This window comes from Neofelis nebulosa, chromosome 10 (genome assembly GCF_028018385.1).
Source record: "Neofelis nebulosa isolate mNeoNeb1 chromosome 10, mNeoNeb1.pri, whole genome shotgun sequence".
NCBI classification, from domain to species: domain Eukaryota; kingdom Metazoa; phylum Chordata; class Mammalia; order Carnivora; family Felidae; genus Neofelis; species Neofelis nebulosa.
This window is the reverse complement of record NC_080791.1, coordinates 75,230,531-75,256,939: the sequence shown is the minus strand read 5'-3', so window position 1 is coordinate 75,256,939 and position 26,409 is coordinate 75,230,531. Positions and strand designations below refer to the sequence as shown.

The following is a 26,409-nucleotide window of genomic DNA, read 5'->3' as shown; positions in this document are numbered from 1 at the left end:
TACAAGTGTTGAATTGGGTTACTGCCAGGGCACGATGGTCAAAGGACACACATTTGGCATTGCCTGTCTAATCCTAAAGGCCGACCATAGCAGAGTGGAAAGAGCACACCCCAGTGACCTCCCAGGGGGCCCCATCAGCAGCCACTCTCGAGGAGTGGTCTTCCCTCGCACATCTTAGCCCATCAGCAGCGACAGTGGGACAAAACGACTTCCCAGCCAAGCGAAGAGCCATCCTCAGTGGGGACTGGGCTACTCAGACTCGTGACCATAGGCTCCTTCCTCGGGATGACTGGGCTGGCCTGAAACATGACACAGCTGAGGGCTATCGGGCAGTGGTGTGCAGGTAAATGGTAAACAGCTGGATGTCCAGGAAAAATAAAAACAGCCCTGATTTGGAGTGTTTGCCTTTTCCTTTTTTTTTTTTTTTAATTTTTTTAAAGTTTATTTACTTTGAGAGACAGAGTAAGAGTGCACAGAAAGGGGCAGTGTGAGAGGGGGAGAGATTGAATCTCAAGCAGGCTCCATGCGGTTCACTGGGAACCCGATGCAGGGCTCGATCCCACGAACCATGAGATGGTGACCTTAGCCAAAATCAAGAGACGGACTCCCAGGGAACTGAGTCACCCAGGTGCCTGTGGAGTGTTTGCTTATTTCTGTGGTATGAATACCCACTCGTGGCTGATTTCAAGCTACTGATGGGACATCTCTGAATGTGGCATTGGGAAGAAATGTGCATAACTAACCATAAGGTAGTATTTTATTTTATTTTTAAGATTTTATTTTTTGAGTAATCTCTCCACCTAACATGAAGCTCGAACTCACAACCCCAGGATCAAGAGTCACATGCTCCACCGACTGAGCCAGCCAGGAGCCCCGCTCCCCTCTGTACAGTATTTTAAATAGTATTCCCATCGCAGTGCAACAGGTGACGTAAATAACTTCGAGCACATACAGACCCGTAAAGTTATCGAGCAAGCGATTTGCGCGATGACTTTGGAGTTATTACCTTTGTTTTTAATACTTTGAATTTCATCGACAGGTTATGTAATTGAACTTTTAACAACAATTGTCTTGAACAAGTAGCTCATGAAATTCCTAACGAATTAGCCACCGGCTCTCATGCACAGGCACTAGCCTTCTCTGGCACACCCCTGCAAACCTGGCCGCCCTCCCTCACAGACAGCCTCTGCCCCACGCATGCTCAAGGAAGCTATTAAACTGCCTGAGCCTCTCCGTGTTCTCATTTTTCTGTAAAATGAGACTAATACTCTAACTCGCTGCAGTGGAGGGGAGGGGGTGGATTAACGTAAAAGCCCTACACTGCGTCTGGCACACAAGAGGTGCTCTGTGACCATTAGTTTCCAAACATTCCCTGAAGCAGACACAGGAGGAAGAGCCAGAGCTCACCCCACCCCTCGCCCTTCCGCCCCTTGGGCCCACCTCCTCTTCTCCCCCTTCCTTCTCCCGCTTCGGGAAAGGGTGGGTCAGGAGGTCTGACTTTGCATCCATTCCACACCTGTCAGTGGTCAGGGCGCAGCCCCTAACGGGGACCGGCCACAGAGACAGCAAGGTGTGGTGGGCATCCAGGTTGGAGAGCTGGGACGTCTGGAAGCAGGTGCTGCTGCTGCCTCTTGCTTGTTGCCGACACAAGTCATTTCACTTCCTTAAGCCTCAGTTTCCTCGTCTGTAGAAGGGGCCCGGCTGCCTGCCTCATAGTCATAACGGCGATGGAAGACGGGGCTGGTGCCGTTGGCAGTGAGGGCAGATGCCAGCCGTCCAGCACAGGCTCATTTGGCGCCGCAGTTAGGTCTTAGCTGGGTGGGGACCAAGGGGGCAGGGACGTTCCAGAGAGCAGAGGGCAGCTTTCACCCTGGGTCTGACCCGAGGACCGTTCCCCACGCTGACGCACGGTGCCTGCTTCTCCGTGACTACTGGGAGTCCAGCGACAGATCCCAACCCGGGTCTGCTGTGGTGGACAGACACGCACACATGGGAGGGTGTGTGGGCACTCGGCCTCAGCCCCCTCAGGGTTGTGGTTTTCGTGCGCTGAGGGCAGTTTGGTATGGGAACCGTGTCGGGGCAATCCAGACCACGGACCCGCGGCCGGCCGGTTACAGCAGTTCAAGCCAGAGACCCGGAGGGAAAGTGCCGTCTCCTACCCTGCCTCTGCTTTGCGTAGAAGAGGCTGGCGTCTCCCGGGCCCCCACCCCCTCCCTGCGGCAGATCCTTCAGAAATTCTGGAGGCTCGGGCTTGAGGGGGTTAGTGCCGGCCTTCAGTACTTGGGGGGAGACACGGCTACAGAGTGATGCCTCAGTTCAAGTCCTGGCTCTGCCACATCCCAGCTGTGTGATTTTGTGCAAGTGCCTCAACCTCTCTGGGCCTCATGTTCCGTATCTCCAAACTGGGGGAAATCAATGATATGTACCTGATGGTGTTTTGAATAGGATTAATGATTTTATATATTTTTTTAAATTTTTTTTAAACATTTATTTATTTTTGAGACAGAGAGAGACAGAGCATGAATGGGGGAGGGGCACAGAGAGAGGGAGACACAGAATCAGAAACAGGCTCCAGGCTCCGAGCCATCAGCCCAGAGCCTGACGCGGGGCTCGAACTCAGGGACCGCAAGATCGTGACCTGAGCTGAAGTCGGACGCTCAACTGACTGAGCCACCCAGGCGCCCCTAATGATTTTATATTTAAAGCACCTAGCATGGTGCCCAGAGCATAACCACTACTCGCAAATTGTTGTCTGTGATTCCTTCTAAACATGTGTACGGACCACCACAGGCCCTCAGCTTGGATGGCGTCATAGATCCACATCCCTGCCTGCCTCGTGTGGCCGTCCAACCCTGTCCGCACAAAGGACAAAAGGCAGGAGGAAGCCAGCCTGCCGGACTCTTCTGCCCCACTTCAAATAGTCCTGATGTGCCGATTAGAATATTTGTATTAAAAACACAGAGCTCCCACACCACACGTCCATTTTTTTCTCAGCCAGCTTCACTCCGCAGCCCCTGGAGGTCGGTAATAAAGACAATTGGAACGCAAACCACGTTCACGCAAAGTCACACTCAGAGATGCTGGGTGTGCGTTTTGTGACGTTTGCTATAGAGGCCATGAGCATTTCTGCTGATGGGGCCGAAGCTCCCAGCCCTGGCCTCTCACTCAAGCCCGCTTGCACAGCTCGGGAATATTCTGCAAGGTGGGCAAGGCTCCAGGGGAAAGCTCTGTGTCAGGTGCGGTCAGCCATCCGGCACAGCACCACTGCCCTTGCAGCCAACTCCACTTTAAAGGACTTGGTTTCAGGGCGCCCGGGTGGCCCAGTCAGTTAAACATCTGACTCTTGGTTTCAGCTCAGGTCATGATCTCACAGTTCGTGGGTTCAGGTTCATGGGTTCGGGCCCCATGTCAGGCTCTGTGCTGACAGTGTGGAGCCTGCTTGGGATTCTCTCTCTCCCCCTCTCTCTGCCTCTCTGTCTCTCTCTCCAGATAAATAAATAGACTTTAAAAAAAAAAAAAGGACTTGGTTTTGCATTTCTACCTTGTCATTTACCAGCTGGGTGACTTCGAGTGAGTCCCGTGACCTCTCTGGGCTTCAGTTTTCTCCACTGTAAAATACTAGCTACCGGTTTACCCAAAGAGTTATGACGATAATGAAATGAGATGTGCCTCTGAGTCACATAGCAGGGGCCTGGCACAGAGTAAAGGCTCAATAAATGTCAGTCCCCTTTTCTTCTTGTCACCCCTCACCCCCGCCAGCCTGTTACTGTCCCTCATCCAACTTGATGTGTAATCGGCTACCAGACTAGGGATGGTGAATGTCTGGCATTCTTATCACCCCAAACTCCTACCAGGGCCGTGGCAGACATTACTAATCTATTCCTATTGTGGTAGGCAGAATTATGGCCCCTCAAAGATGTCTGCGTTATAATCTCTGAACTCTGTGAATGTGCTATGCGCCATGGCAAAAGGAAATTCGCAGCTGTGATTAATATGAGGATCTTGTGGCTGGATGATCTGGGTGGGCCCAGTGCAAACACAAAGGTCCTTATGCCTGTAAGGGGGAGGCAGGAGGGTCGGTATCAGAGAGATGCAGTGTGAAAGACTCCACTGGCCATTGAAGACGGAGGAAGGGGCCACACACCGAGGAATATGACCGGCTATTGGACTCTGACACGGGTAGGGAAACCGATTCCCCCCTAGAGCCTCCAGAAGGAATGTAGCTCTCCTGACACTTTGATTTCAGCCCAGCGAGACCGTGTTGGACTTCTGACTTCCCAAACTGGAAGAGAATAACCTTCTGTGTTATAAGCCACCAAATTTCTGTAATTGGTTACAGCAGCAATGGGAAACTAATATACCCATCATCATCTTTCCCCATAATAATGTACTTGGCCTGAGAATTCTTCCCAATAGAGTGTTCCCTGCAACCACCACTGAGAAATAGCAGATGGGGCCTTCAGTCAAGCCCGCCCCTTACCCCCGCCCCGGGTACACAGAATGCCACTAACTGGTTCATCTTGCAGTGCTCTGATTATAGTCTGCCCTGGCCCAGTGGCCCATCTGTCCTAATTTGGGACCTTTTTGGTCCCACCTTTACTACCTCCTCCCGCACACCTTCCCCTTAGCTTGAAACCCAATGACCCCAACCATCTCTGGACCTCTTCCTGTAGGCTCAGACCCCTTAATGGCCCTAGAAAGCAGACCGCTCCCTCCCAGAGCTTCATTCTCTAGTTCCAGCAAGGGCCTAGCTTCCGTGGCTGCCTCGTGACCCATAGCTGTGGGATCCTCTGAGCAAAGGAAGCCACATGAAATGGCTGGATCAGAAGGAATGTTAGACCACAGCCTGCCTCCTGGCCCCCACAACTCTCAGCTTCAGTACAAAGGCCTTCACCACAAGGGGTTATATTGGATGCATAAATTCATATCCACTGGCCTGTGGCCACCATAGGAACAAAGGCTTCTTGCAGCAACACCCTGCACAGAGGAATGCTTCCTATAGAGGAACAAAGGGTCTCAAATAGAGATGTTTTTCTTCCACTTGTGAATGCGGAGGAGCTACAGACAAGGACAAGGCTCCCAGGGGATGGGCACCAAAGGGGGAAAAATAATGACTTACAGTTCAAAATGCCCTGAGATCAAACACCTTTGCCCTCGCATCCGTTTCTGGCGTTCACTCCACGCAAATACAACCACACATGCACCCTTCTGTTGTATGCATATACCATCCCCCTCCAGGACACCCAAGCCACCAAAAGACAGCCAGTACACACGTGTAGGTATGCACACCACCCAGCATGCCACTCCACGGATGTCTGCGTGCACACGCACAGCCCCAGGCACCCACATGCTCATCCCCGCGATGACAGGGCACACGTGGAGGCATCGCCGTGCATACAGATGGGGCACCTATTTTCCACCCCGAGACACTAACACATTTGTGTGTTTGACTGCCCGGAGGTGGCTAAATACCAACTTCACGGTGAGCATGTGCCCAAACATGTCACGCACCCTCGGAAGCACGGACACATCCATACTGTGGCATACATACGATTGCACCCAGGACCCACACCTGAAAACCACGGTGACTCCCACTTCACGCACACATCCAAGGCCCACGCCAGACAGACAGCCATGCAGAACGCCACCTGGCACACCATCTCCGAATGTCTTCGTGAAAACAAGCAAAAGCCAAGTACATAGAAGCAAAGGTCTTTGATGTTTTTGTTTCTCCAACAAGACTGCCTCTTGGTTCAAGGGGCTCCCTGCTGCAAGGTGCCCGCTCTCTCAGCCGGTGCACACTGGTAGCATGGTAATCATCTCCCAGGGGCCTTGGGTGCTCACATTAACATGAGCCACACACACACACACACACACACACACACACACACACACACTCACAGGCACACACACATACCCCTGACTGTTTGCAGCTGCCTTTTCTTTTTAAATCTCTCATATAATACACTTGCAATCCAGCCCCCCTCCTGCTTGCCTGGGCTAAACTATTTTGGGAATTGGCACAGATGCTGAGAGCAAAGATATTATTCTGAGATGCTCAACAGAGATCAAAGCTGCTTAATCAAAGCCGTCAACTCAGTGCACGGTGCCTTGATGCATCCAGAGCCCAGGTGGAGAGGAAGCAGCCAGAGCGATCGGTTAGGAGCCAGGGAGAGCCCAGCAGTGGGACGCCAGATCCGACAAGAACGGAGCCTTCGATTCCTGACTCCTGAGGTCATCTAAGGCCCTAGCTTGTCTCACTCTCCATCTCCAGACGGAAGTCGGCTCGCTCCACACAGCCCCAGAAGGACGAGAATCTCTCTGCTTAAAAAGCCCTCCAGGGAAGAAGATTTCCTAACCCTGTACTGAGCAATTGTCACACCGAGGAAAAGAAAGGGCTTTGTCTCTTGCTGCAGGTCTGATGAAACACTCCAGAACTTTCATGGACTGGCCCCTCTCCCAGGAGCATTGCTGGGTGGGCCTGGCTGATATTCGAAGTGGGGTGTGTGTGGTATGAATGGGAAAGTCATGGTGGGGGGGGGGCAGGTGCAGCTCTTTGTGGGACAGTGGAGACATAGGGAGCTCCAGGGGAATCCTCCCAGCTTACATTCTTCACCTATGGTACACAACCAAGAGAACCCCCATCGCTGCCACCCCTTCTGCCCCCCAACACACATAAAGTGGTCACTAATTCATTAATTCAACCTGAATTTGCCACACACTTTTCTGAGAACAAAACAGTCTCTCCCCGAGGAGGCTTACGTTTTAGATGGAAATGGGAGGGATGGGGGAGGGAGATGAGTGGGGTTACAAGTAAATAAAACTTATATTTCAGATTATTAGAAGTGCCAGGAAGGAGACAAAGTGCTCTGAAAAACAGAGAGAGTAAGTACAAGCTGTGGGGCTGGAAGGCTGGATTCGTTTAGATAGGGTGACCACAGAGGCGTCTTTGAGGAGGTGACATCCAAGCCCAAACCTGAAGGGTGAGAAGGACCTGCCACGCAGGGAGCAGAGGCAGCTGTATTTCACACAGCGAGCGTAGAGCCTCCTGTGTCTGCTCAGGGAGGGCTTTGCGGGTGGGTGAGGAGGGTGTCCTTCTTCCAAGAGGCTTAACTCCATCATCACTGAGGGGAATGGGCTAAAAGAGGGCAAGAGGAGAAGCAGAGAGACCAGCTAAGAGGCCACAGTACTCCAGGCAGTACTGAAGTACTCTACGGTACTCCAGGCACAAGGTGATGGTCACCTGGAATAGCACGGGGCAGTGGAGGAGGACCGAGAAGGGTGCGTTTGAGATTCATCTGTAGATAGAAGTGATGGGCTTGCTGATGGGTTGGACGTAGCAGGTCAGGGGACTGGAGAATGCCGTCATCAGTCAATTCACAAAGTCCAACTACCTACACTCAAAAAGCCCATGGCTGGGAGAGACCTCCGTGAAATCTCAGCCAGAGTTTAAATGGACCCTTGGCCCACCAGGAGGTCATCAGCACCTGTTCGCATGAGATGGCGAGCTGACCAGCTCCAGGGTCCACCTGCCTATGGCCCGATAGTCAGCAGTGGTCACGGGAGAGCTCTCCTTTGGCTGTGCTGAACTCTGTCAGAGTCACAATGTTCCTTCACAAGTGCGACACCCGGGTAGACTTCAACACATTCAAGTTCAGAGAATCCCCAAAGGACAAGAAGCTAAGATGTCAACATTCTTGAACCCTGCATTTGTATCCCTGAGGTCATAGCCCTGCCACTTGGCCCCAGGAAACTGGGCTGGCTAAACCCTGTCCCTGTTCTTTTAGGTCTCGGGAATGGGGTATCACCATCTAAAACTGTGTTTCCCAAAGGCAGCCCTGAAATGATGACCCCATAAGATACTGCATAGCAAGAGATCCTTGGATGAATGCATCTGGGCAATGCTGTGTGTGTGTGTGTGTGTGTGTGTGTGTGTGTGTATACGTATATATATACATATATATGCATGTATGCATATATATACGTATATACGTATGTATACATATACATGTATATACATACATATGTATATATATACGTGTATATATACGTATATATATACATACGTATATATACACGTATATACGTATATATATTACAGATACTTGCATAACACATACGTATGTGTGTGTATATATTAGAATACTCTACCGCAAACTTCTCTTGGAGTTTCACAATGCACATGAGCAGGCTCTCACAAGTCCTGCAGTGAAGATTCCCAATCAACTTTGTTGACGAGTACATTACCTAAACGTATCGACCAAAGCAACCTTCCTTCCCAGAGCACCTCCTATTAATAGCTCTACTTTGGGAAATACCATTCCAGGTGACCGAATTATGACATGGAATTTGTTAAACGGGGAACTTCAGCCCCAAGTCCCACTTTGCTCTGAACCATTTAGATGTTTTCAAGCCCAAATGGTGTTTTTGAATTCAATAACTTGCTTAGTGGGTTCTGTCTTTTTTATTGGCGCTTACAGACCCGGCTTCATTTACATATACACACTGGGTTTGATGAACAAGCTGGAAGCCACTAGCTGCCTTTCCTCCTTCCTCTCAGCCCCGCCGAATTCAAATTCGTCATCCCATGGCTGACAACCAGGTCTTAGATGGAACTGAATGTTTATACTCTGTTGCCCATTCCTAAGAGGGGATCCCAATGGTTGGGCCCTTTCTCCGTGTTTTTCCCACTTTCTACTCTACCTCTCTGAGCGCACACAAGGCTGGTGGGTCAGTGTGGGGTCCCCTGGCTCCATTAGGACAAGTGGGAACCCTGTGGCCAGCCCTGCAGCCAGGTCTCACTCTGCTGTGGGCCACCTGTGAGACACCCAGAAAATCTCTTTCCTCTGGGCCCCCATTTCCTCCTCTGAGGAGAAAGTAGGAGACCACGAAGGCCTCTATCAGCTACCTCAGCCTCTGTGGGCCTGTGGCGCTCAGTTTCCCAGAGAAGCAGCCTAAAAACACAGCAACGGTAAGTGTCCTCTCCGTGCACAACCTTATCAAAAACTGGAAAACCTCTTGAAATAAATACTTCCTTTGTTGAGAAAATGTGTAGAAGTATTTTGCCATTCGATGCGGGATACCAGTCCTAAAGAACAGTTACCGGAGGAATAAAAACAGTAATGGGGGTGGCAGTGGAAGGACGCCAGGGGCCAGCATGCAGGCTATGCCCCCTATTTGGGGGCACTCACAGAGCGTCTGTTTCATCGGCACTGCTGGTGACCAGACCCTCTCCAAAGCAGTGAATCCACTTCCTCCCCTCCTTAGGGCAACAGAGCTGAAGTAGAGACCTGTCAGGGGTCGTCAAGCAAAAGCCATGTTGTTTGCCCAAATATTTAAGCACAGTGAGGCACCCTTCTCAAGGAATAGCGGGAGCCCTCCAGAAATCCACCTGACAAGGGACAACCTTCATAAGGAGAGCGGTCTCAGCCTGCTGTGTTTAACTCTTTCCTGCACAAAGGCCAGTACTCTCTCTGTTCCCGGATGGGTAGGTTAAGGCTCAAGACATGCATCCAGGCACCTGTATACATTCAGGTACTCTGATAACTATGCTGGGCCTTTGTGTCCTCATGGGTAAAAAGTGTCCTTGTGAGGTGATAATAGAAACTACCCTATATTGTTGTGAGGGCAAATGGATAGTGTTTGTAAGTCTGCATATAAGGCATTTGGAACAGCGCCTGGTACGTAGTAAGGACTCAATATGCGTTAGATAATATTAGTATTATTGGTCCAAACCACATGGGTAGTAACTGGCAAAGCGAGGCTTCAAAGCCTGGTCTGTTTCATTCCACCACATCTATCTTATTCTACCACATTATTGCTTCCAGAAAGTTCTGCTTTCTCAAGCCCAAGGCTTGTTTTTTTTCAGTTCACGTGGTAGAAAGCATGGCTATGGAAGGTCCCCGTGTTTTACTCATTACTGTTCAGACACTGAGAGAGAAACTGATTTCCTTCTTTTAGTCCCAACACCAAACTTCTTAGGGAAGGAACTGGCTCAGCCATTGTCAAGTGCTCACCCTGGGATCACTCATGTGGGCTTAGGGGGTGGGGTCAGGTAGCTCCTGCTGAAACCACATGGATTTGCAGAAGGGACTCCTGGAAAAGGGGACTCGAAGCACACAATCCTGTAACCGTGCCTTACAAGTGGGATAATTATATGCACCTCCCAGGATTACTGTGAGGATTTGATAAAGTACCATGTGCAGAATGTTGAGCACACAATAAGTGTTCAATAAATGAGTGCTTATTTCATCAGAAGTCTATATCTGAAATAAAAGCCAATTTGCCAGTCTAGCCTAAGAAGTCTCCTAGAAACAAAGAGAACCAAACTCCCACTGGTTACGATGGGCCCCAGATCACCTTACATGTGTCGGCACTGGTAGGCTGGGTTGGGAAAAGGAACAGTGTCAGGGAATCATGAGCACAGAGGTAAGCTGGGACTCAAAACAGGTGTGCAGAAGTGGAAAGCAGACACAGGGCCAGTAGCCAGGGAACACAGAAGCTAGAAGTGCATGGTCCTTCATGTGGCCAGGAGATCAAACCCCAACTCCTGGATGGACAGAAACAAGAAGGCTCAGAAATTCTTTCACCTGATACTTCAGAGAAGCCTTACCTTGGAAAGGATGAGCTACACTGGGACCAGCATTTGGCCCATTGGAACTTGTTTTTAAATTTTTTTTAATGTTTATTTTTGACAGAGAGAGAGAGAGAGAGAGAGAGAGAGAGAGCGAGCATGAGCGGGGGAGGGGCAGAGAGAGAGGGAGACACAGAATCTGAAGCAGGCTCCAGGCTCTGAGCTGTCAGCACAGAGCCCGACGTGGGGCTCGAACTCACAGACCGCGAGATATGACCTGAGCCGAAGTCAGATGCTCAACAGACTGAGCCACCCAGGCGCTCCTCCCATTGGAATATTTTTAATCTCCAGTGCTAAAACCCCCTTTTCTCAAGAGGAAACTCATCACTTTTCACAACATGTGGGTCTCTGCCAAGTGGGTCTGGATGGACGAGGTCTTGTATCTTAATCCAGAAGGTGTGAGGCACCCTAAAGTTCTAGCACCCTTCAGAGTAAGTAAAAGACTCAAAGATTTCAAGAGAAGAACGGCTTGTAGGGACTTGGATCTCTTCTTTCACTCAGCACGAAGCAAAAGGGCAGCCTTCTGGACTCAAGAACTGGGGGCAACAGGGCCCCTTCTTGGTGGTGTGCCCCTGAGTTTTAGGGGGCCTTCCAAAGAATAGAGAGCCATGGACCCAGAGCCCCTTACCAAAGGCAAGCAAACCTCCATCTTCCCCCTGACACTCAAGAGCAAGTCCTTGCTTCTCTAGGGGCAGACAAAGGTATCGAGAAACTGGCCTGGAGAACAGAGCACAACAGGAAGAAAGACACAGATGTTCAGAGAACAACACAAACATGTCTGATTCCTGCAAAAGCTAGCAAATGTGTTGTCCAAATCTATTGACTGGTCGCTAATGGATGAGATTCAGGCTGGTGGAAACAGCACTCAGACAAGCTGCTCTGTATTGACTATAATTTCGTGAGCATGAGGTTCAATTAGCCATTGAGCTAGATACGGAAACGAAAGCTATTTGAGGCTTTGCAGCGATGCGGATGCCAATCGATGACCCAGACTGCCTCTTAGGACGACTTCTAATCCCCACACTTCCTTCCAACCCCCACCTGCCCACTATCCTTAAGGTAAGATGGCCTGGATCACCAGAATATCTCTCTGGCTGGTTCCACTGCCCCCAGTCTCTCTCCCCCAATCTATCCTCCACACAGCAGCTGAAGTAATTGGTCTAAAAAGCAAATCTGATCATGTCACCCCCTGCTTAAAAATTTCTGATGACTCAGGGCATCTGGGTGGCTTAGTCGGTTAAGCACTCAACTCTTGGTTTCGTCTCAGGTCATGTGGCTTATCTCACCCTCACGCTGTGGTCTTGCCTATCAATACAACCACGTCTCTTGCCACGCCATTGTGTAACTTGTTCCCACTTTCTCCAACTCTTGGAAATTTTTCACACAGGTTGATGGAGATAGTGCTATGTACTCACTAAAAGGCACTTCATCTTCCTCCCAGGGACATGGCTAGAAGTGATGAATGACGAGGTTCTCAAGGACGGCAGAGTCACATACAGAAGGTGACTGAGTCCCAGGTGCCTGGGTCCCTGAATCATTGTTTGGAAGACAGCATCTAGAACCACCCAATCAGAAACACCACGAACAAGGAACAGTTTCATTGTATGACATCACTGACACTTGGGGACATTTGTTACAGCAGTCGGAAAATTCCAGCTAGTACACGGCCTGTTCTCTTGGCCAATAGGCCTTCACAAGTGTGCGCTCTCTCCCTACAACCTCTTTCTCTTTATTTTTCTGCCCAGAAAATACCTGCTTATCCCGTAATACTCTGGCATCACCTCTTCTGGGAAGCATACCTTAGTTCTCTAGGGTGAGTTAGGAGCCTCTCTCTGAAGTTTCCCAGAATTCTGTGCTTTTCTCAGTGCACACAGTGTACCTCACCCAAAGAATATGGTTTTTTTTTCCTATGTTTATTCATTTTTGAGAGACAGAGAGAACAGAGCATGAGCTGGGGAGGGACAGGAAGAGGGGGAGACAGAATCCGAAGCAGGCTCCAGGCTCTGAGCTGTCAGCACAGAGCCCAACGCGGGGCTTGAACTCACTGACCGTGAGATCATGACCTGAGGCAAAGTCGGATTCTTAACCAACTGAGCCACCCAGGGGCTCCCACCCAAGGAATCTTAATTATCTCTTTCCTTGCCCATCTGCTCCAGTAACTAGACTCTGGGCAGGGACTGTGTCTTTTCATGCCTGCGTTTCTGGGGTCCCTTCCCAGAGTAGAAGTTGAGTAAATGTTTTATGGACGAATGAATGAAGTAGGTTAATACATAGATTTGTGAACAGGCTATTCTCTGATAATAACCTACGCCCTCCTCCCTCACTTGTGTGTGTTGAGGACAATGTGGGGACAGTTAGGTCAGCAGCCCAGGCTGTAGGGAAGCCCTTATAGCAAACTTGCTGGACCGCAGTCGGTGTAGAAGCCAGAGCTCTGGGTTCTCTGCATGTTGTAGACACAGGTGAGAGGCAAGACATATGTCAGGAGACATTGGCATGGTGTGAAAGGAGAAAGGAATGTACCTTCATTAAGCACCTGCCATATGCTAGACAATTTAAAGTATTATTTCAGCGAGTCTGTCCTCACAACAACCCTGTAAGTTTGCTGTTATTATCCCCATCTGGCAAATAAAGAAGCAGGCTCAGAGAAGTTAAGTGACTTGCCCAAGGCCACACAGCTGGTAAGTGGCAGAGCTGGAATCCAAAACAGGGCCTTCCCGTCTTCTGAGCAGGGGCTCCACCCAATGCATCTCAGCAGACAAAAGGAGAAGCCAGACATGCCTAGTTTCTCCACGACACCCAGGGCCTGGGCCTCGTGTAGATACGAGGCCCGCACATCAGTCCTGGCCTGACAAAAAAGCTCAGAAGGCTTCTCCTAGCAGCGGCCTGTTGAACACGGACTGGAGGAGAGAGTAAAGAAACAGGCTGCTTTTCGCCGGGCCCAGGCTCTGTCAGGCAGGCCTGATTTGTATGACTGCTCCAGACGCTGCAGAAACAAACACTGGGCTGTTGGGTCAGGTTCCCCTGTTTCTCAGATGAAGGAGCCAGACCGGAGCCAGCACATTTCTCAACCCCCAGGCAACCGCTGACCGGGCCTCCTGGGCTCTGTCTCCACTGGCAGCTGTGAGCGGCGCAGCCTCCTGGCTGGCTGAGCAGCCCCCGGCCCTGCTGGCAGGTAAGGGCCCAGGGTCCTGCATGCCAGGGACCTCCCCCTCTGTCTGGGAGGCTCGGCCAGGAGCCCCAGGCCCCAGTCAAGCCTTCGCTTGCCTCAACACCCTGGCAGCTGAGCAGAGGCCCCTGAATTGCTGGGGGGCAGATCGGGAAGGCAGAAGTCCTTGTGGGATGTGACTAGGAGGGGAGGTTAGTGGGGAGAGACTGGGAAGAGTTTGGGCGCCAGAATGAGCGCTCTCAGTGGCCAGCATCTGAAGAGGGGGCCTCTGCCAGCCACTCTGATGGAAAGAGATAGCTCCTGCCCCCGAGGAGCTCAGAGTCTGGAGGGGGTGGTGGACGCAGGGCAGACAATCTCAGCAAGGTGTCAAAGGGACTCAGCTTCTTCAGGCTGCACCCCTTATCGGCTATGTGGCTTTGGACTAGTGACGAACGCTCTGGGCCTCAGTTTTCTCGTCTGTGAAATGGAACTGATGATATCCACTTAAAAGGTTCGGAGGAGAAGCGCATAAGTGCTTTGCTCATAAAGTACTTTGCTCATAAAAATGGTGCTTGCTACAGGATCTTGGCCCTTCCAATTAGACGGACTGTGTAGAAGTCAGGGACCTGAGCCTCTATTTCTTTCACAGCACCCGTGGTTTCTTACTTAGTTTTCCAAGTAAGAGAGAGGTTGAATGTTTATCCTGATGGGATAGAAACTGCCGTCAATAATAACTTCAGGAGATAAGTCTCCCTCTACTGGGCTTGCTCCAAAGAATCAGCCTCTTTGAACGGACCAAGAAGAAAACCACAAAACAGGCAACGACAGGCGGGAAGGGGGAAGCCAGAGCCTAATAATCTCCTAATAATGAGTCTGGATAGCCTAACTTGATAAAACCTCCTTGAATAATCAAGGGCAGACTGCAATTGTGAGAATCAGTCCCCTCTAGACAGCACTCTCAGTCTGTGAAGCTCCATCACGAACATTATTTATGTCATCTGGGGGAGCCCCATCAATATGCGTTGAAGGACAGAGCCTTGCAACCGTCTCTTAATGCAAGGAATTAGGATCCTGATTCAACTGATAAGGAAGCCAGGGCTCAGGTGCATTAGATTTTGCTAGACAGAGATGGGTCCTGTTTGCTGCCACACCTAGTGTCCTTCACACCATTCCACGCCTGCCAGACAGACATATGGTGAACGGGGGTATGCAGTCACTGGCCCTCCCCAGAGCCAGTCAGGACGTCCAACCGACCGAGCTGCTCTCAGTGTGCTGGTCTTGGGGATGGGTCTTAGAAGCAGCATGTAAAACTTCTTGCTTGCACCCCTACCCTGCCCGCCAGCAGACGTGTTCCCCGGTGGGTGGGAACCGTGCAAAGCCGGAAGGGGGCAACTGGCACAGCTGGAATGCAAACAAACAATGAGCCTGATGAAAGATTGGCCCAGGTCTCTTTTGCTGAGGGAGGGTGTATAAAATATGGAAATAAAAATTACACAACTGAGCTGTCTCCTGGGAAGATGATGGCTAATTAGATGTCTCACAGCACACTGGCTCCGAATCACAGAGCACTCTTCACTGGGGGTTGCAAACCCCAGCCACGAGCCGGGCACGATGCCCAGAGAGGCTCCCGGGACTCCGGTGGTCACCAAAACCACCGCTCAGAGCACACTTTCCAGGTGCCGTGCTCTGCGCTGGGGATTTGCGTTCATCACTCACTGAATACAAGTCTCTTTCTTTTTTTTAAAGTGTTATTTATTTATTTATTTATTTATTTATTTATTTATTTATTTATTTTAAGAGAGACAGAGATAGCACAAGCAAGGGAGGGGCAGAGAGAGAGAGAGGGAGAATCCAAAGCAGACTCCAGCCTGACACGGGGCTCGAATCCACAAAGCCATAAGATCATAACCTGAGCCGGAACCAAGAGTCGGACGCTCAACTGACTGAGCCACCCAGGCGCCCCCTGAAGACAAGTCTCCTTAAAAGCCCGCGAGTTAAGTGCTCAAGTGTCCTCATTTGCTAGAAGAGGAAGTAGAGGTGAGGGGAGGTTATCTACGCACCCCTGGTCTTGCTGGGGAGGTGAAAGGTGGTCACTGACTCTGGAAACAAAAGGAAAGACAGCCCTAAATCCGTAAAGAAAGAATTGCTTTTGCTTTCTCTTCCATGGGCATTTTATGAGGTGACACAGATGACAAATCCTGGCTTGTCAGAGCTGGAAAGGCCCTCGCACAGCATCTAGGCCCATGTTTTACAAAGTTTTCTTTTTCCTTTTTTAGCCACGGGACACGTCGTCTAGCTGCAATCTCGAGTGGAACCGTAGTCGACGAAACAGAGTGAGGAGCTGCCTCGCCTCTCCTTCTTGCCTTGCTCTCACCATCACATTTTCCTGGAACCCTGGGATTCCTTAGAATCCAGTCTGAAAAGCACTGTCCGCATTCAATTCCTGTACCTCATGCGTGGGAAACAGAGATCTGGAGAAGCAAAGTGATCTGTCCAGTGTCAAAAGGCCAGGAAGCGGTGGAGGCACAACCAGCCATCAAGCTTCCTGGTGTCCAGGTCAAGGGCTTTTGGCTGGGCCCGGCAGCCTTCCCTGCTCTCACCTACTATGTAGGTGGGTATAGCTATAGGTGATGCAGATACTCATCGTGTACAGACACAGAGAAAAGAAGATAAAGGCATATCATTTATTGAGTGTTCTTTGTACCGGGCTGTGTGGCTGTATAAGGAGCCCAGAGTTGGGGGAACATGGGCCCTATTCCTCAGGAGCTCACAACAGAGTTGGGGAGACAGACAGGGGCTCCCAGGGCTGCCCCACAAACCAGAGGGTGGAGGAAATTTTATCCAAAGTGCCCATGACAGCCCATGAGGAGTACAGAATGGCAGAGAGTCCTTCAGGACTGACAGGGGCAAGCACCTTTGAAAAGGGGATACTTGGACCAGCAGAGTTGGGATCATTGATGGGACCAAACAGGAGAGGCTCGGAGAGCAAAGGCCAAGAGGCAGAGAAGCGCCGGGTGTGGCGGTTGAACCATCCAAAACAGATCAGCTCAGCCTCTGCCCTGTCCCCTTTGCGAACAGGATTTGTCCTTCCCACCCTAGCCCACCTTGCCTTTCTGGGATCTGTTTGGGGGTTTAGCCTCTTTCTTTCCAGCAACTGTCCTGAAGATGGGAGGCAGAAGAAGGAGAGAGCAGGAAAAAGGAAATTAATACTCCCAGGCTGTGTGTGTGTGTGTGTGTGTGTGTGTGTGTGTGTGTGTGTGTGTGCATGTGTGTGTGTATGTGTGTGCACATAAGAACAAAATACCACTGATATTAAACACTACCTGAAGGTACTTCTCCCTTCTTTTAGAGAGCCACAATTAACCATGGGGGGGTTGTTCTAACATAGATTTATTATTAACACAAATATTCTTCTTATTATTCTTATTCCAGGAAAATGCCTTGATGGCCTCTCTGGTCCCTGGCCTGGAAGGGGAAGGAGAAACAAAGAGGAGGCTAAACTGTTCTACCTGAAATGACATTTGAGCTTTGCTCCCCGGAAGCCCCACAGGCTGGATGCGTGAAGGCTGGATCGTGGAGCTGGGCAGGGCTCAGAAATGGAGTGTGACAAGGGAAATGAAGACAGAATCCCAAAACGGAGTAGGAGATGCACTCTATGGGGGACAGGACACGGCCACCCTCTTTCTGGGAACATCGAGCTGTTTTTGCCTACTCCTGTATTTCCAGAAAAGGTCTGGTGGCCCCGGGAACCTCATGTCGATGGCTTGTGGAATGGCGATGGGCAACAGGAGAGGGACTCGAGTCTCCAGTGCTGAGAGTGAGCTCAGGAAGACAGAAGCATCACGGATGGAAGGGGTGAACACCTGGGCGTGCTGGGGAGAGGGGGTTTCTCAGGGTAGGGGGGCCTGGGCACGCGCTGTTTGATTTGGAGGGTCAAGCGATGGATGCTGCCCGAAGGCTAAAAGGTGAGGGTGTTTGGCGTACCTGGCCACGTGTGTGCATGTTTCCACGATGCATATTTACATCAGTGTGTTCATGAGGGCCGCTACCTGTGTGGTCGTGCAGGTGTGTGTGTGTGCGAGTACGTGTAAGTATGGAAATGCAGAAATACCCCATATATGTAGGAGTACGTGCATAGGGGGCCTGGACTTCAGGATGTGTGGTTACGTGTGTACAAATGAATAAAGACGAGCAGTGGCCAGGTGGGTGTGGATGTGAGAAGGCCTGTGAGCGCGGCTGTGTGTCACTCCATGTGTGTGTAGGGCTGTGGGGAGATTTGTAAATGTGCAGACCCTCTACTCTGTGTGTGTGCACAGATGTGCCAGGGACCCAACAACCTCTGCAGCGTGTCTCCCTCCCCTTGGGGTCCGGCACAGCCGGCGAGGCTCCGGGCAGCAGGGAAGGGGGAGTAGATGTTCCCGGGCGTGCTTGCCCCAGAGCGCTGCTCCTTGCCCAAGAACATTCCCACTTTCCCATTCCTGGGAAGGAACATAATGTCCACTGGCTCCTCTCCTGCCCGATGAGTCCAACTCCCTTGTCTTGGGCTGCAAGGCGCTTCCTGACCAGGACAGGGAGCATCCAGGGAGCCAAACCCCGGGGGCAGAGTGGGAGGGAAACATACCGGCTCCAAGAGTGTCAGCAACAGGAGATCTTCCCGGGGTGATTAAAGTAGCCATCATTTATTGGGTGTTTGCCATGCGCCAGCCCCGTGCAGAACATTTCACATGAATAAACTCATTTAAGCCTCCCTACGGCCATAGTTGCTAGGGATTACCACGATCTCGTTTGGGCAGATGAGGACACTGAGGCTCTGGTGAAGGAACTTGCACAAGATGGCACAGGCAGAGCTGAGACTGGAAGCGCCGAGGTTCCTATCCCCCTCAGCCAGCCTCGCCTTTTCCAAATACCTTTTTAGAACTTGAGGTCCTACTATGTGCCAGGCCATGCGCTGAGCCCTTTCATATCATAAATGACACATATCACACTTTCCATTTGTTATCTTATTTCACCTCCATAGCTACATTATCAGGTTGATGTGATGTCCATTTACAATTAAAGAGACTGAGGAACAGAGAGGTTGAGTCACTTTCTTAAGGACACACAGCTTGTAAAAATTGGAACCAGAACTTGAACTTGAGCCCATGTTTCTAATAAATTAGATTATCACATTTTAGACCTATGATATTCTCATGAAGTAGGGAATATTTAGTCCAGGATCAGAGACAGGGCACAGAACTGCTATGTAACTGAGTAAGGAGCAGAGACAGGATAGGAACTCAGGTCTGTGGGAACATCAATGTGCTTCTGTAGATGGACATCTGAGACTGAATTACAAGAATACGGTCAGGCATGTGCATCCGTGTGTGTGTGTGTGTGTGTGTGTGTGTGTGTGTGTGTGTGTTGGATCTCTCCATCTTTTTCCTGCCACCCCAACCCTTCAGCTCTAGCCCTTGGGGTCCCAGAGAGGCCCTCCTCCTTCTCACTCCACTTGTCTCTGTCCCTCTCCCCCCGCTGACTCTCCCCTTCTCAGATTTCTCATGGCCCTCAGACCACATATCTCCTCACAGAGCCTGGTTCTCCTCCACCCGACTCTAAGTTTTTCAGCTGATTTTTCTTTGTCCGGTCCCATCTCCATGTCAGATCTTGAGCTCCCCATCACCACGGCTTAGCATGGGGCTAGGCCCATGGTAGAGACTCATACGGTACTCACTGCTTCTCCTGATGATAAGGGTGAGCCTTGAGTCACCAGGGGCCCATCCATCCATCCATCCAACAAATATGTGTTAAACAACTACTATATCCCAGGCACAGTTCTAGATATTTGTTTACATCAAAGAATAAAACCTAACAATAATACCTGCTCTTATGGGTCTTATCATCGAAGAAGGAGAGAAAGACAATAAATGATAAATAAGTAAATTACAGAGTATGTTAGAAGACGATGGCTAACAGAAAAAATAGCACAAGGTGAGGAGAATCCAGGGCCCATGGAGAAGGTGATCTTTAATCAAGTCTTGAAAGAGGGAGTGAGTTAGCCACGTGGCTATCCATGGAACAATGCTCCGAGTGGAACAGACAGCAAGTACAAAGGTCCTGAGGTGGATATGTGCCAGTATGGCTGGAGTGGAATGACCCGGAGGAGAGTAATAGAGGAGCAAGTCAGATTGCGCAGGGACGTGACAGCCACCGTCCCGACTTGGATTTGGACTCTGAAGACGAGGAGGGCTTTAGAAGTTCCTCTTCCTTCTCATCCCCACCCCAGATCTTTGTTTTGCTGTCTTTTTATCATTCAGGTCTGCACCAAAGCCGTCTCCTCAGGGAGGTTTGTCCTAGGACCCCCTTATCTAAGTGGCACCCCGCATCTCACCACTCACTCTTTATCACAACGACCATGTTTCATCTTTTTCACAGCACGTGCTGTTCTGGAAGTTAGCTAATATGGGTTTCCTTGGTTCCTGTGTCTGTGTCTTCATCCACCTGAGTGAAAGTTGCCGGAGAGCAGGCCTTGTGTCTGTCTCGTTTCGTGTGGAGTCCCCACGGCCTAGGGGAGTGCCTCTCAGCACCAGAGTGCTATATGGCAATGCAGCAAGTAGGGAGCCACCCCTCCTACCGGCCCATTAACAGCTGCACGTTCCCCAGTGAGGCCGGTTACCAGCTCATAAACCTGGCTCCTGCTGGGAAGGCAGGTGCGTGCCTCCTGCAGAAACTCCATCCTGGCCCTCCTGCCCGCTAGCACCCCCTAAAGTTGAATATCGGGGTTTAAACCCAAGTTACCACAAGCTAACAGAAGCCATTTGCAAAGCAGAGCCTTTCTCTCTGCCCTTCGACTAGGTCATCAGAAATAAACAGCTCTTTTATTAGCGATTATCTATTGCCCTGCTGGTCCAGTCACAAAGCTGTTACCCAGAGAATTCCACAATACCAAGCGGGGCAAGAAGTGATAGAGAATCTACTGAGGACTTTACATAGACCTCGTCACTGGGCTCCTGAACAAGCCTGCAATGCCACGTTTTTGCACCTGTTTTACAGGTAAGGAAGTCGAGGCTCAGAAGTGTAGTGACTGACCCTGTCTAGGTACTGCGTGATTAGTTTATGGCAGAGTCAGCATTCTGTCTTAGGACTGCCAGACGCCAGACTGCATGCTCTTTCTACACGCCTGTGCCAACCCAGCTTCAATTCAGCACAAAAATCTATCCTTCAGAGGTCTGAAAAGAACCAAGAAAAGGAAAATAAAAGTAAGGAGCCTGTCTCAGTGGGACTGGGGTAGGCTAAGAGCCGGCTCTGTATTCATGCCAGAAGAGCCGTCCTGAGCCCAGCATTGGCCAAACAGGGGCATCCTGCGCCGTGGACAGCCCCGTCTTCCCCACCAGCTGGGGCACTTGGAGCGGCCCTGGGGTCCGGCTCACCCGCCTGGGTACTCCACAGGGAGTCTCGGCAGCCTGCCTGGCCACCAGACTAAACATTCCCTCTCCCAGCTCTCCCTGCTCCACCGGCCAGAGTGTCCTAGGAGAGAGTCTCAACAACAGAAGAGAGGGATAGTTGACACGCATCTATGGACACCCTCGGGAGAGAGGGTCATATACCCAGGCTTCCAAACACACACGCACAGGGATGAATGGGCCTTTGGACACCGCCTGGGGGAGACAGACCAGCCCACAGACCCATGATGACCACTCACTCTCTCACACAAAAACACACACACACACACACACACACACACACACACACACAGGCAGAAACGGTTATCTTTGAATACTGATAAAGAGCGCTGGGCCCACACTAAACACACAAACACATAAATACCCAGATGCCACTTGCCCTGGGCTCCTGGACACCCACAGGGACACGTAGGGCTAAATGTGGACACATACACAGTGTGCAGGGCTGTCTTTTGGAAAATAGGGGAAAAGATCCTGCCAATGTTTCCACTGTGTGCTGCGTCTAAAAATTTTGCAGCCAGGAGAGATGCCCCCAAGCTGTGTAGCTATGTGTGGGCTCTCAGATAAAGTGGGGATCACGATCACGAAAACAAACAGCTCGGAGAACATGTCAGGGGAGGGGGGAGGACGGCGCTTTGCCGACAGGGTTGAGGTAAAGGCTGTATCGAGAGCGGGGTCCCCCGATGGCTGAGACAGAGACAGCTGGAGCCTGTAGCTGATAGGCTTATGGCTTCAATTTCCTGAAAGGAACAAAAACAAAAAAGCAAAAAACCGCAAGCCTACCCTGATGGTTGCTTTGGAAAGATTCACTGAAATCACATTGGAAGCACTGAGCCCAGCACATCCCAGGGACTGAACACGGGGAAGCCGTTAATGTGATTACACTCACAAATACCACCGGTGACGGCGACACGAATCAGTCCATTGTCACCTTTGATAACTGCCCCTTTGCGAGCTGATTCCTTATAGCACTGTATGTCTCAGAAATATTTTATGGAACACATATGTGTATGAGATGCATTTGTAATAAGTACAAAAACAACAACCAACACTTATTGAATATTCGCTCAGTGCCAGGCACTGTCCTGAGCACTTTACATGTATTATCTGTTTTAAGAAATTGTTTTTAATGTTTTTAAAAAATATTTATTTAATTTTGAGAGAGAGAGGAAGAGAGCACATGCATGAGTAAGGGGCCGAGAGAGAGGGAGACAGAGGACCCGAAGCGGGCTCCACCCTGAGAGCAGAGAACCTGACGCAGGGCTCGAACCCACAAGCTGCAAGATCATGACCTGAGCCGAAGTCAGATGCCTAACCGACTAAGCCACACAGGTGCCCCTTTATATACATTATCTTGTTTGGCTTTCACAATAACCCTATGAGGAGGTAGCATTTTATACCCATTTCACAGATGAGGAAATTTACCCAAGTGGAGTTTGAATATGAATACAAATCCACTTAAGTGCTAAAAAACTCTGTGTGTGTGTGTGTGTGTGTGTGTGTGTGTGTGTGTGTGTGTGTTATATTTACTGTCAAGGAAGTCAGCCAGAACAGTCAAGTTGGGCACCAACAATCCTAGCCTCTCATGCAATGAATTCTGAGTTTTCCTCAGTTTGGGGCAGGCAGCTATTTGGTGACCCTTATGGTTCTCTTTTGGACGTTATCTTGAGCATAAAGAGACAGTACCGGAGGTAATCCAGATGTCACAAAGGAGGGGACCATGTCGGATGTTAAAAATGAGAATTTTATGGTAGCCAGAGGGGCCATTAAGGAAAAGTTCCAAAGAAAACCAGAGAGCATATAGGGATCCGGGGAGGTTCTGATCATAATCCTCACTGAGGCCTGCAGGGCCTGGCCATCCACTGTATAGAAGGAGCTGAGGGACATTCTAGACAGAGGCTCCAAGGAGAAGAGGAAAGCCAAAGGCGTCTCCACTCAGCATGACCTTGGTCACCTGGCCCACGAGCTGAGTGCCTGGGGCCCCAGCATCCAGACATGTACCTGCCATGCTGACGGGATGTATGTTCAAAAGACAGTGGGGTACCAGAAGTGAACCCTAAAGGAACCCACAGATTTGGGGTGATAACGCACCACGCTGGGGCAGAAAGTTGGTAGCAGGGAAGGCAGGGACGCAGGGTACGTGGGGGCATATGGGAATTCTCTGTACTTCCCTTTGTTTTTTGCTGTGAAAATAAAACAGCTCTAAAAAGTAAACTGTATTAAATAAAAAGGGAGAGGGAGAGAGGTGTGGCGCCCCCAAAAAAGGCACAAGCCACTCCAGGTCCAAGAGTCTCAGTGTGCTCTCAGTAGCCAAGGAGGTTCTGGGAGGCGTCCTCCAGGCCACCAGGGCCGGCGAAAGAGCAGAGAGCAACAGAGCCCTCGGTGCAACAGCATGCAGCCCCTCACGTCACCCCCACGCCCCCCAGCCACTGCTGCCCTGTTTTTGTTTGTTCTATTGGTTGGGGTTCTGCATAAACCCCACTCGGTGAGGGTTGTGATGAAGAGTCATGTTTTACAGACCTCCGTTCAGAGCTCAAACGTGGGTGAGACCCCAGTCCTCCCTCTTCTGCGTACAACCTGTAGTTTGCAAAGCCCTTTTACAAAAGAGCCCCAAAGGCAGGCATCTCACCGCTAGGCCCTCTTGCCAGGTTGGGCATGTAGAAAGTGCTCAATAATTATTTACCACGGGATTGAATGGCTCCTGTGGGATTTATAGCAAATCTTAAGAGGTGGGCAAGGCAATTCGGGGCAATTTTTATGTCACGTTTATTGAGTTGCTTACAACAGGCCAGACACTGTGAATATTGCCCCACAGGAATTAACCCATTTAATCTTCATTACTAACGTAATATTAGTAAGTAATATTATTTCATTTTCTTGATGTTTATTTTTGAGAGAGAGGGAGAGAGAGAGAGAATGAATGAATGAGTGGGGGAGGAGCAGAGAGAGGAGGAGACACAGAATCCAGAATGGGCTCTGGGCTCTGAGGTGTCAGCACAGAGCCCGACACGGGGCTCGAGCCCACACACTGGGAGATCATGACCTGAGCCAAAGTCAGACGCTTAACTGACTGAGCCACCCAGGCGCCCTGAGGTAAGTAATATAATTATTGATAAAACAAGGGCACAGCGAAGTCCACTAACTTGCCAAAGGTCACACAGCCAGTCAACAGCAGACATCCCAACTCCAGCAGCTTGGCTCTGAACCACCACTAACAGTTGTTTCAACCCAGCAAAACCTGGGCTAAGAGAGTTACGGCGATCCCCCAAGTCCAAGGGAAGGTTATTGGTGGGGTCCAGGCTTGGATCTCAAGAACAGCTCAGATGCCCTCCCATTTCCTCGTGAGGAGGTTACTGCAGTCTGGGCAGGGCGTGGCACGGCCAGCTCCCCACCACCTAGTAAACATCAGGACACGCCCAGCCTGGGAGGCCAAGGGCAGCCCTTTCCAGGAGATCCACCCATACCCAAGGCCTGTCTGATGCAGAAACAGGCTGGGGAAAGAAACAGGAAGACATATTCAGAACAGTAATAAAAAAGAAAAATTGAAAACACATCTCTTTTCCTACAGCCTCTCGTTCCATTCACATCCTCAGCTCAGACACCGGGTGGACCTCCGCCACTCCTGGAACTTTGCCCGCTAGGCCCCTCCGATCTGGGAAGGGGTTGACCTGGGCCCAAAGGGAGATGAGGCAGTGCTTAACGTCCAGGCACGTGGGCAGGTAGACTGAGGCTCCCGCTGCTGCAGCATCCGGGTTGTCTGCCATCCACCTACTGGAACTACAAAGAATAAATGCCAACATCTGTTCTGAAGCTGATTGACCTCTGGGCTTCCTCGCTAAGACTGAAGGTCGGCATGTGAGAAGTGGATGTAGGCAGGCTGTGACAAAACCCCCTAAGCCATGAGGCATTTTAATTGTGAGAGGCTGTGTTCCGTACATATTATACAGCAATTAGAGATTTCTGGGACTTTTTAAAAAATGTTTTCGTTAGTGTTTATTTTTTTTTTTTGCACTTAGAATTATATTTTTAATGCATTGTATAATATTTATACAGTCCTCCCCTATCTGAAACACACACACACAGACTCACACACATAATCTATAGGGCAAAATCACAACCTATCTTCTGTTTTATTATTGTGTTGGTCAATAACGCCACTTTCCTCATTAACATTACCATATTCTATAGAAAAGCATTGCAAAACCCATGACTTAGTTATTGACAGCACTAAGTCATGAGAATTGCAAGTGACAAGGTGCAAGCAAATTACTCTGTTCAGTGGTAGAAACAAAGCTGGCAATTTCAAAAAAAGGGAAAAAATTTTTTGCATGGATGAATTCCAATAAAAACGTTTTGTTAATGTTTATTTTTGAGACAGAGAGAGTCAGAGAGACAGAGAGAGGGAGACCAAGAATCCAAAGCAGGCTCCAAGCTCTCAGCTGTCAGCACAGAGCCCGATGCAGGGCTCGAGTTCACGAACTGTGACATCATGACCTGAGCCGAAGTCGGACGCTTAACCGACTGAGGCACCCAGCCGCCCCGAGATTTCTGAGACTTTGAAGGGAGTTCATTTTATAGACAACTCAGTGCCACAATTATAGCCCACATACGTGTAGTGTGTATGAGCCCAGGGCACTCATTGCCTTGGAAATAATTTCCTGATTTCTTCTCTCCTTATTTTCCTCCTTCCTCTGACTTTCTTGACTGCATATAGGTTAGTACCTTGCATTAGCTTATATATTTTAAGCCTCCTCGCATCCTTTTTTGGAATCAGGTTGAATCACGAAGGGAAAAAGTGATTGCATTGAACTCATGCAGCTGGAGTCAAGAGGGGATTTATTTCAGAAACTGAGAGGAGCTCCCCGGCAAACCCCTGAGCAGAAACTTCAACACTCCCTGTTACCCTCACCCAGATCCCCGAGGATGTGACTAAAGTGCTGCCTCTTGTTGGCCAAGGGACGGTAGCCTTTTAAGAAGCAACCGTGAGGCCTGATTTGGGCATCCGAGGAGGGGGCTCCCGTTTTGGTGTTCTCACTGTGAAATGGGGATCCGATCAGCTCCTGGCCTGCAGGACTGCTGGGAAGATGTGTGGTAAGCTCTGTAGGGTTGGCTGTGATTACTGGTGGGTGTAAGGTGGCCACGACTTAAGCCAGTTTAAGTCTTTGCACCAGAGCCTGTGTGGACAGCCTGAG

The 26,409-nt window shown here is 50.1% G+C and overlaps 1 protein-coding gene across 2 annotated transcripts in view; it reads right to left on the bottom strand.

Annotated features, from left to right (window-relative positions):
- Positions 1-26,409, bottom strand: part of NAV2 (neuron navigator 2) — a 741,392-nt gene that overhangs the window by 460,118 nt on the left and 254,865 nt on the right. The gene's annotated exons all lie outside the window — the stretch shown is intronic.